At 36.0% G+C, this 12,007-nt stretch overlaps 1 long non-coding RNA gene and 1 pseudogene across 2 annotated transcripts in view; both read left to right on the top strand.

Moving 5' to 3' along the window:
• The window catches only part of LOC132651323 (uncharacterized), a 310,782-nt gene that overhangs the window by 261,771 nt on the left and 37,004 nt on the right, over positions 1-12,007 (top strand). The window lies entirely within an intron of this gene.
• LOC132651319 (single-stranded DNA-binding protein, mitochondrial-like) lies at positions 4,068-9,067 on the top strand (annotated as a pseudogene).

Here is a 12,007-nt window from a genome sequence, read left to right as displayed (position 1 = left end):
ATTAAACAAAGAAGGGATATTAAAAGATGCAAGTTGAAAATACTAACTTGCATATAAATTCAGGCTCTTTAGAATAACTCCTGATCGCTCAAGAGAGAAAGAATGAATAATCCCAAGCATCAAATCAGGAGGCAAAAACCTCACACCATAACTACAAAATAAAGGGAAATAATAAACATTGCTCATTGAAATCTCTCAACTTGGATGTTCAATTCTCCAATAGAAAGTCAGGAACTAACAGAATGGACTAGACAACAATGTCCATTTTTCTGCTGCATCTACTGAACACTCTTTATCATCCAGGTTGAACAGCATCTCTGTTTAAAAGGATGGAAGGAGACAGTAGAAGAAAGTGGACCAAAAAAGAAGTTTAGGGGAACTTTATTTTATAAAGTTCACACAAACAAATACTAAAATTCTTGAGTCAATTTAAAAGAGAGTATGTACTGTACACACTGAATGAGGATATGCAACAGATGACTTGGACTGGTCCAGCACACATCTACACTCATGTTTACTGAAGCAAAGCTTACCGTATGCTAAGAGAGAATGGACTTGATTGTCCTGAATCACATGAGTGCAAAATATATTATTCAAATTTTATTCATGGAAAACATGTACTTTTGTTTTTTGAGATTTTTAATATAATCACATTATTTCTTATTTCTCTGTCCTACCTACAAAATCTCTCATATATCCCTCTTTTGGCTCTTTCAATTTCAAGTCTTGGGTTGCCAATAACTGCTATTACATGTATCGTGTGTGTGTGTGTATGTGTGTGTGTATATATATGCAAGAGTGAGAGAGAACATTTAACATTTCAAGAAAGGCAATCATTTTACTTTGAAATTGTGGATGAACTCAAAATGTATCAAGTTATGACCTGAGCTAGACACAGAAATGAAACATTGTCTGACTTATAACTGGGTTATAAGCACTCAGTGCTCTGAAATAAGAACTGAATAGTCAGTATTAGAGCCTGAACATCAGGGTGTAGTGGCATGACTTGTCAAAGAACACATTTCAGTGACAAGAGGAATAATATAAAGAAATACTTTGGGGTGCATGCATAAGAGCTATTAATAATAGCTTACATTGTTTACTTGAGAAATATTCTCTGTATATTTTTTTAAATCTCAATAACCAAAATGTTATAATTACTGTGTAAGAGATATTAATTTATTTATATATTATTTACTCTTCCATCAATTTTCCTTCCATTTTCACCCTCCTGAGTTTTGAGTAATCATTCTTTGCTCTTTTGAAAATTCAAGCCACTTTTTCATAAACTATTTTTACACACTTAACATACCAAAATTTGATTTGTACAATATTTTACAATATTACAATACTAGGAATATATGACAAACCACTGAATTTTATTAAGGGTATTTATTATATATAGTATCACAGGAAAAAGGAAAATGAGTAGAGATGAAATACTATTCTTTCTAGTTGTTTTTAAGAGACAGTTGCCTGAGTCCATCCATCTCATGAAAAAAAAACTCATTTTTTTCTTTTTTATTGATTATTACAATTTATTCACCTTGTTTTCTGGCTGTAAGCCCCTCCTTCATCTTCCACCAGTTACAACCTACCTCCCTCTTCTACCCCTATGCCCCTCTCCTAGTCCACTGATAGGGAAAATCCTCCTTCCCTACTATCTTATCCTAGTCTATCTTATCAAGTCTTACCAAGAATGGCAGCACTTTCTTCCTCTGTGGCCTGGCAAGTCTGCATCTTCCAGGAGTAGCTGATCAAGGAGCCTTCCACTGAATTCATTTCAGAGACAGCCCCTGTCACCCTTAATAGGGAACTCACATGGAAACTGAGATACTTATGAGCTACATCTGAGCAGGGATTCTAGGTGTTCTTCATTCATGTTCCTTGGTTGGAACAGGACCCCCCAGGCCCATATTTTTGGGCTCAATTGGCCTCCTTGTGGAGGGCCTCTCACATCCAGGTCTTTCTACCTCCTAAATATTCCATATAAATCCATGCTTTCTGCACAAAATTTGGCTATGAGTTTAACCATCTTCTTCAATACCCTGCTATGTAGATTCTTTCAGAGGCCCTCTGTGGTAGTTCCTGCCCTGTTCCCTATCTTCCCCCATTACCGATGTCTACCCATTTGCCCTTCTGAATGAGGATTAAGCATCTTCCTTAGGGTTCTTCCTGTTGTTTAGATCCTTTAGGACTCTAGCTTTTAGTATTTTTAATCCTGTATTATATGGCTAATATCCACATATAAGTGAGTATATACCATGAGTGTCTTTCTGCTTCTGGATACCTCACTCAGAGTGATCTTTTCTAGTTGCATCCACTTGCCTGCTGATTTCCTTGTTTTTAATTGCTGAATAGTATTGCATTGTATAAATGTGCCACAATTTCTGTGTTTATTTCTCGGTTTGGGGACATCTAAGTTGTTTCCAGATTCTGGCTATTGTCAATAAAGTTGTTATGAGTATAGTTGAGCAAATGTCCTTGTTGTATGGTTGATAATCTTCTGAATATATGCCCATGGTTGGTATAACTGAATATTCTAGTAGCACTATTCATAATTTTCTGAGAAAGCACCAGATTGATTTCCAAAGTGCTTGTACAAGTGTATATTCCCACCATTAATGGAGGAGGGTTCCCTTTTCTCCAAATCGAGTCCAACTTGTTTTGCAGATGGTGTGGGAGTACACATGAATGACCCTAAAAATTCAACCAGGGAACTCCTACAGCTGATCAACACTTTCAGCAAAATGACTGTATACAAAATTAAATTAAAAAATCTGAAGCCCTCCTGTATATAAAAGACAAATGGGCTCAGAAAGAAATTAGGGAAACAAAACCCCTTCACAAAAGCCACACATAATATAAAGTACCTTGGTGTGACTCTAATCAAGCAAGTGAATGATTTGTATGGAAAAAAGAACTTCAAGGAAGATATCAGAAGATCTCCCATTCTCTGGGATTGGTATGATTCACATAGTAAAAATTGCCACTCTACCACAAGAAATCTAAAGAGTCAATGCAATTCCAATCAAAATACCAGCACAACTCATTGCAGACCTTGAAAGAACAATTCTCAGTTTCATATGGAAAAAAAAAAAAAAAAACAACAACCCAGAATTGATTTTAAAAAATGCCTGTACAATAAAAGATTTTCTGGAGGTATCTTCATCTGAGATCTCAAGTAGTACTATAGTGAAACAGTAATAAAAATGGCATTGTACTGGCACCTGTACTTTAAATCTTAAAGGGGTGTGCATCTACTCATTAATCATTTTTATTAAATCATATCAAGAAGCTGAGGGGAAAAACAAATATACAGGAATCAACTGCTGTCTCAGTTTTAGACCCAGTTTGAGGGAGTCCAGACAGCCAATGCTACCTTGGGCTATTGTTTCGGCTCATCAACCTTAAATCATCCCTGGCTTTTTTTAACAGTGTACTTTTCTTAACTTTAAATTGTTCTTTAAGATATTTTACATCAGAGCCATTAGCAAAAACATCTTCCCTGACCTTGTTAAACAATCTATTTTACCAAATTGTTTCTAAGTATAATGGTCATTGCTAACAATCTACATCTATGGCTCCTTTCAAGGGCAGTGGTTAATTCATTAATCTGCTCCAGTAAACAGGTGGAAAGAGATCAAACATTGTTAATTTTAAATGCCAATGATATTGCCCAGTGATGGGCTAGAAGCCTCCTGAGAGTTTTCATACAACTCATGTTATGAGGAATATGGGCATCATAAGGGCAACAAGCAGAGATATGCTACATAAGAGCACAAAGTCCTCAGGACAAGCAGTTCTAGGGATTATGCTTCTCCAAGACAAACTCCTCGTGACTATGCTAACAGGGGAGCCACATTCCATGAGTTCTACAGCCCTTTTGCTATTGCTACTGAATGGCTCTTGACAGGACCGGGTAGCCAAAATAGTTTGCCTATATATGGGTGAAGGGGAAGTGAGGTTAGCTCAGGCCCTGGGAAGGAGAATTCAGGGTATTGCATGGGCTATACTAGCCTGGAGGACCAGACAACATTGAAGAACTGAAGGATTGTTGGGAGAAAATGTCAGGTAGGTTTGATTTGATATGTTAACTAGGAACCTCTGCCATTAGTTCCAGGTTTGAATCCTACTGCTATGGTAACATAAAGTTCAGAGAGAGAGAAGCATGGTCTCCATTGGATAATGATTATCAAGTGAGCCCACAGGGAAGAAAGGTGACAAAGACAAAGATTATGTTTTTCTTTTCTTTCTATATATCTTCTTTCTTCTCTTTGAGGAAGGGCAGTAACCCAAACTAGACTCAAAATTTTGCTATTTTGCTCTTTTGTTTTTTTTACTATTTTTTATTTTATTAATTGTTTTTATTAATAAAATAAAAATTTTATTTTTCACAATTTATTGATTATGTATGATGGTTGAAGGTCACTCCTTCAACTCCTACTGCTCCTACCCTCACTTCATCTTCCCCCATCCCCTTTCCCTAGCCTACTCAAAAGGGAAGTTCCTCTCCTCTGCCATCCACCCATACCTTATTGGAAAAGTGCTCAGCTACTAAAAGCAGAGAAATAAAATTTCTGCTATTATTTCTTTTCCATCGGCCACTATACTCACCTCAGAAGATTTCATAACATGAAGCTTTCCTGCAACCTTGCCATGAAAGAAACACTAGGTATAACTCATTTTAAAGAGTCCAGCCCCCAATACAGTGTTTAATTTACCATCTCACATGCAGAAACATGTGAAATTGAAATGCTATAACGTCTGAAACATTTTATCACAAGCATTTCAGAGAACATGATTCTCTTGCTGCCTGGAAGGCTGTTTTCAACCAACCCAGAAAGGTATGAGGGGCAGAAGATGAGGTATAAAGCTTGGAAAGCCTACAAGCATAACAGTGATGAGCCACACTGGGAATCACCTCAGAAAGTAAGTTCAACTTTAATTCCAGAAAACAAGCTTATACCCCTTGGGGAGTGCCTGGGATGCTCCAAGCATAGGTGTAGATAATTGTTTAATACTAGGCAATTCAAGGGTACTCGATTTGCATTAAACAGCACATTCCTATCATATGAACAAGAACAAGAACAAATAATTAAATTTTCTGATATTTGAAGGGAGGAGTGATCGGGTATCTGTGTCAAAGGCCATCTAACAAATTTGATTGGTGGTGTCTATGTCTAAAGACACTCTCCAGAAAAACTCACCCTTGACATGGTTACACATCTAGGCCAGAAGCAGGGTCATACATGGAAAAGAAAGCCTCCTCCCTCATATCTCAAAATTTAGTGTTGGTTGTGATGTTTTTCAATAGTACCCCTGGAACAATAGGTATGTGTACACAAAGAAACTTCTACAGGCTACCACTGTTTTCATACTCTCAGAGAACTTCCTGGCTGGTGTTAGTTCACCATTCCCTACATATTCATCCACTGGACTAAAAGTTTCTTGTGTAATGTGAGGCAATTGAAAACAGTAAATGTTGAGAATCAGGATTATCAATAAGTCTTCCATAAACACCTTATTATATAATACTGTTGCATGTAATTGATATTCAATATTCATTGTATTCTTTTTAAAAATAAGTTTATTTACTTTAAATACCAATCGTATTCCCCCTCCCTTCTCTCCCCCAGTACTACCCTCCATTCCTATTCTCCCTATTCCCTTTCCCCTTTAGAAAAGGGAGGTCATTTCCATTGAGCTAGTTTTACAGTTCTGTTGGATCTCAGTGGACCAAAGTACACAGAGGCCTTTCCACATTGCTTATACTCACAGAAATCCTCTCCAGTAAGGATACTTTTATGATAATGATGACTCTAGATTTGTGCAAGGCCTCACCATTTTAACACATTCATAAGTTTTTCCTCCATTATGAATCCTTTCATGATGATGAAGATTATACAAATGTGGAATGGTTTCACCATGTTAAAAACACTCACAGGCTTTCTGTCCATTAGGATTTCTTTCATGAGTGTGGAGATGACTCTGAAGTGCAAAAGTTTATTCACATTGGTTACAGTCATACAGCTTCTTTCCAGTATGTGTTTTTTTATTTATTAGAAGTTATGTGCAAAGGCTTTGCCACATAGTTATATTTATATGGTTTCCCTCCACAATGTGTTGTTGTCTTAGGAGATGAATATTACATACAAAGGCTTTATCACACTAAATACCCTCACCAGGCTTCTCTCCACTGTGTGTCTTTTCTTGTTTGTGGATACTACTCGGCTGTGCAAAGGCTTTATCATATTGGGCATATTCATAAGGTTTCTTCCTAATATGTGTTCTCTTATGGCTTATGAGATGACTTTTTTGTGGAAAGGTTTACTGCACTGGTTACATTCATAAGGTTTCTCTCCAGTGTGTGTTCTTTTATGTTTTAAGAGAGTACTGTTTTCTTCAAAGGCTTTACCACACTGGTTACATTCATAAGGTTTCTCTCCAGTATGTGTTCTTTTATGGCTTATGAGATGACTTTTTTGTGCAATGGCTGTACTGCACTGGTTACATTCATAAGGTTTCTCTCCAGTGTGTGTTCTTTTATGGCTTAAGAGAGTACTGTTTTGTGCAAAGGCTTTACCACACTGGTTACATTCATAAGGTTTCTCTCCAGTGTGTGCTCTTTTATGCCGTATGAGATCAATGGTATAGGAGAAGGCTTTACCACATAGAGTGCATTTAGAAGGTTTCTCTCCAGTACAACTGCTTTCATGCCTGCAGAGATAATTACCACATGTGAAAGATTTACCACAGTCAGTGCTTTACACTAATAAATATATTTATCTATATTAATTAATTTCATAAATTGTTCTAATGGTAAAGGAGAATCAAATTTTAAAGTTTTATCATGGTATTTACATTAATGATTTTTCCCTTCATTATGGGTATTTTTGAAGATCCCTGTGATGGTAAGAGCATTTGTTACGTGGTTCACTTTTATAGCATCATTTTTCTATAAGAGTTTTATGAGCTTTAGCACAGCAATCCCATTTGCATTGTTTATACTGTATGAATGACACTTCCTTTGCAAAGTGAGCCAGGAGAAGCAGAAGAAGTTCCAAATTCCTAGTATTCATAGGTATTTTCAGCAGTATTAGTTTGCTGATGAATTCTCAGTGAAGTTGCAAAACCAATTAAGAGTAACTATTTATCGCATTCAGAAAATCTACTCAAAGTGGGGACTACTACAAAATTAATTGTTCTTGGAGAAAGACAGGTACACTGCTTCTTTCAATATCCCTCTGCTCATGTGCCTTACAAACATTGTGACATATGCTATACCTATTTAAATTACAAGAATAATAAAGGATTCCCTCATTGAATTAACACAGTTTGTTTTTTGTTCATCATAGACATGTCATATAGGGATTAAGGTTTCTCCACAACAATATTCTTGACTCTCATAAGCTGCTCCTTTCACTAAACTTTCCAATGTTACTGCATGAATATGAGTAACAGTGGTTGTTATTAGGAAGTTTTGGACACATACTGATCACCTATTCAATATGTATACCTCTTACAATATCTGAGTAGATAAAATGAGACTAAACAGATTGGCAGTTCAACTCAGTAGTTGTAATGTCTATATGATTTAAATGGTATTTTCTGTTACAACATTATTTAATTTTCTTCTATCTTAGGGAATGCCTTGCAAACACAAATCAGATACCTGACATTAAGGTAAATGGAACTGTGGGAATTTAATGATCATCAGCACACTTAAAGCAGTGCTGTTTTTACACTGTTGCTTTTCTTCAAAACCTCCAGGACACAGCCAGGTATGGTACATGCCTTTAATCCCTGCATTCGTGGAGGCAGAAACAGGCAGATATGTGTGATTTCAAGGTCAGGCTGTTCCACCAAGCAAGTCTAAGACAAGCCATGGCTACAAAAAAAAATTCTTCCAAAAACAAAAAATAAAAAGCAGCCAACAAACAAAAACAAAAATAAAAACAAACACTTCCAGGACACATTAAAATTTCTTAACACTCGTGTCTGTATCAGCATGCATATAAATTTACCTTCTGTTACTTGTAGAACTTTGAAAATGTTCTTCAATATTATGGTGTTCCCATTTGTAACCTAAAATATAGTACCAGAAATATATATTATTGGAAATATCATATTATTATTAAGGAAAAACTTAAATCACTACATTCTGTGACCCTTAGTACTATGCCTGATTAAATCACCTCATTCCTCCTCATTCTCAATTGGAATTGCAGAAGAGGATCAACAACAAAGTAAGAGTTGTCTCCTTATTTTAAAAGTGAAAGAAAATTCACAGTCTTACCTATTTCAGTGAGGTTTTTGCATGTCTCTAGCATCACATCTTTGTAGAGTTGCTTCTGGGAAGATTCCAGCAAAGCCCACTCTTCTTGGCTGAATTTCACATGCACATCATTGAATGTCACTGAATTCTAAAATATAATTGTACAATATACAATTGTACAACAGAAACATTGGCAACAATATAAATTTATACTTCTTTGGAAATATAACCATATAATTCTAGTGCTTCTTCCATATATTTTCTGACACAGAAGTGCTAATGTTAGACAGTTGGGTGCTGTGCATTGGGTGAAGGAGGGGAGAAGAAAAAGCCTAAAGGTTAGATTGTAAGAAAAACCAAAGGTGTGCTTTGAAGAACTGTGTTACAGGAGTTTCATCACTTTGTAAGACAGGAATCTAAAGTAGTGAGCAGTTGGGTTCTTGAGCGATCTATGAATCCTGGTCAGTTCCTTGATCAAGTCAGTCAGGACTCTGTCATGAGACAGGTGGAAGGAAAAGGAATCACAATATTTTATCTAGCAACAAATGAGATGTGGTAATCAGGGGACACAGAATAAATGGATAACCTCAGTCAAAACACAACATGGCACTGAATATCATCTTTTTACCATGCTTCAGGGAAGTGGCATATCAATATGTGAAAAGGGAGATTCATATATTTGTGGAAGGGAAAGTGGACTACAGTAAATACATGAATAAAAATAATGTGAGGTGTCAAACAACAACAATCATAGCTGATAAGATCATATTTGTGAATGACCAGACAAAAGAAAAGATATAGACCACATTATTCTTTTTTGATAATTGTTTTATATATTCTCCTTTCCAAATCATGTATAGTCTATAGTTGAAGAATAAAGATTAAAGCTTTTATATTAAAAAAAGAATTGCTAATGTTATCAATAATCATTCTCAGAAGAAAATTGAATAACTGTCATATCTGAACTTTTTGAATAGGATATAGCCTTGGAATAGACATGCCAATTAATGTGGACAAAGACAAACAGAGAGAAGAGAGTGAAATAGAAAGAGAAAGATAGAGACAGAGACACAGAGAGAAATGAACAATGAACAGTACTGAGTACATATCAGAGAAATTTATGAACATTTATTAACTACAAAAATGATGAACAAGCTGGGTATATTCAGTTATGCCTCTAATTCCATCACTCAGGAGGCAGAGGCAGGTGAATTTCATTGAGTTGGATGCCAGCATGATCTATGCAAAGCGTTTCAGGACATCCAGACCTATATTGTAAGTCAGAGTCTTCCTTAAATGTCAATCAAACAAATATAATAGGTAGAAAAAACTCAGAGGTCTTTACTGAAGCTCCTACAAAGAATTATACATTCAACTCAATTCTGTATTAATCTTCCAGAAACCAGCAGTGCCACAGCTTAAACTGTAACATTAATAAGATCTTACTAAAAGGGAAAGCATGTTTAAACAGGTAAAAATTGAAAGAGAAAAATATTAGCAATGTAAATTCTGGTCATAAATAAGCAACATAAGGTGGGAGAGATGGCTCAGCAGTGAAGAATTCTTGCTGCTTTTGCAAATAATTGGGATCAATTGTCAGTGTTTACATGAATCCCACTACTATCCATTGTTCTAGGTTCATGAGTTCTGAGGTGATCTTCTGACTATGAGGAGCAGGGACACAAGAGGTGCATAGTCATGCATACAAGCAAAATACTCATATTCAGTAAAAATTAAAAAAAAACAGATCCCAGATGGCAGAGTTGATTGCACACTGTGTCTGATCAGCAGGGTAGCAGAGACTGCACAGTGACCAACAGTTGGAACAGTAGGCCACAAAACACCACTGACTGTGTTTCCCAGGTGAAAGGAAACCCAACGGTGAGGGAAAATTGGTTCCAACCTCAGATCACTGAGCTAATCCCTGGAAAAAGTTCCTGGGATGTTGAAGCAGGAATGTGGGTTTTCAAGCAAATGGACACAAGAAACAAGCAGGAATAGCAATTCTAATATCTAATAAAACAAACATTCAACCAAAATTAATTGAAAGGGATGAGGAAGGATACTTCAAACTCAAAAAAAGGAAAATTCCACCAAGATGGTGTCTCAATTCTGGGCAACTATGCCTCAAATTCAAGAGTACCCACATTTGTAAAAGAAACATTAATTAAGTTCAAAGAACATTTCAGTCTCCACACATTAATAGTGAGAGACCACAACAACTCAATATCATCAAGTGACAGAGCAGTGAAACAGAACCTAAAATGAGATATAATGACACTAATGGATGCCATGAATTAAATGGACCTGCCAGATATCTAGAGAAATGTTCACCCAAACAGAAAAGAATATATCTTCTTTTCAGCACCTTACGGACCCTTCTCTAAAAATGACCATACAGTAGTCACAAACCAGGCCTCAACAGATACAAGATTGAAGTAATATCTTGCATCCTATCATACCATGATGGACTAAAGGTGGATCTTGACAATAACAGAAATAGCAAAAAGCCTACACATGCGTGGAAACTGAACAACTCCCTACTCAATGAAATCTGGGTCAGGGAAGAAATAAAGAACTTCCTATAGTTCAATGAAAATGAAGGCACATCATACCCAAACTTATGAGATGCAATGAAAGCAGTCTTAAGAAGAGATTTAATAGCACTAAGTACCTTCATAAGCTATTGGAGACTTCCCATACAAACAACTTAATGGCACATCTGAATACTCTATGAAAAAGAAGCAGACACACCCAACAGGAGCAGACTACTAGATAACCAAACTCAGGGCTGATATCAATTAATTAGGAACAAAGAGAACAATTCAAATAATCAACAAAACCAGGAGCTATTTCTTTGAGAAAATAAAAAAACAGACAAATTCTTAGCCAAACTAAGAAAATGGCAGAGAGACACTATCCAAATCAACCAAGTCTGATAAAAAGAGAGAGATAACAGACACTGAGAAAATCCAAAGAACCATTAGCTCTTATGTCAAAAGCCTATATGCCACAAAATTTGAAAATCAAAATGAAATATACAATTTTTTTATTGATTCCACTTACCAAAGTTGAATCAAAATCAGGTAAAGAAATTTAATAGTCTTACATCCCCTCAGTGAATAGAAGCAAACATCAAAAGACTCCCAACCAAGGGACAAATGATTTCAGAGCAGAATTCTATCAGAGCTTCAAAGAAGAGAGAATAGCAATATTCTTCAAACTATTTTATATAATATAAATGGAAGCATCATAACCAAACACCTTTTGTAAGACTGAAGGCACCTTGATAAATCCTCAAAGAACCAAAGACCCAAAAAAGAAAGAGAACTTCAGACCAATCCCTCTTAAAATACTCAAATAAAATACAAACCAAATCCAAGAACATTTTAAAGATATCATCCACCATGACCAAGTAGGCTCCATCCCACGCATGCAGCGGTCGTTAAATAACATGGAATCCATCAATGTAATCCATCATATCAATAAATTGAAAAAAAAACAACCACACAATCATTTCCTTAGATGCTGCAAAAGTATTTTACAATATCCAACACTTATTCTTCTTTAAAGTCTCGAAGAGACCGAGGGTAAAAGGCACATACCTAAAAACAGTGAAGGCAATACACAGCAATCCTATAGCTAACATCAAACTAAATGGAAAGAGAGTTAAATCAATTCCACTGAACTCAGGGACAAGGCAAGGCTACCTACTCTCTCCAAATATCT

This window comes from Meriones unguiculatus, assembly GCF_030254825.1.
Source record: "Meriones unguiculatus strain TT.TT164.6M chromosome 13 unlocalized genomic scaffold, Bangor_MerUng_6.1 Chr13_unordered_Scaffold_45, whole genome shotgun sequence".
In the NCBI taxonomy this organism is placed as follows: domain Eukaryota; kingdom Metazoa; phylum Chordata; class Mammalia; order Rodentia; family Muridae; genus Meriones; species Meriones unguiculatus.
This window is presented reverse-complemented; position numbering and strand designations above follow the sequence as displayed.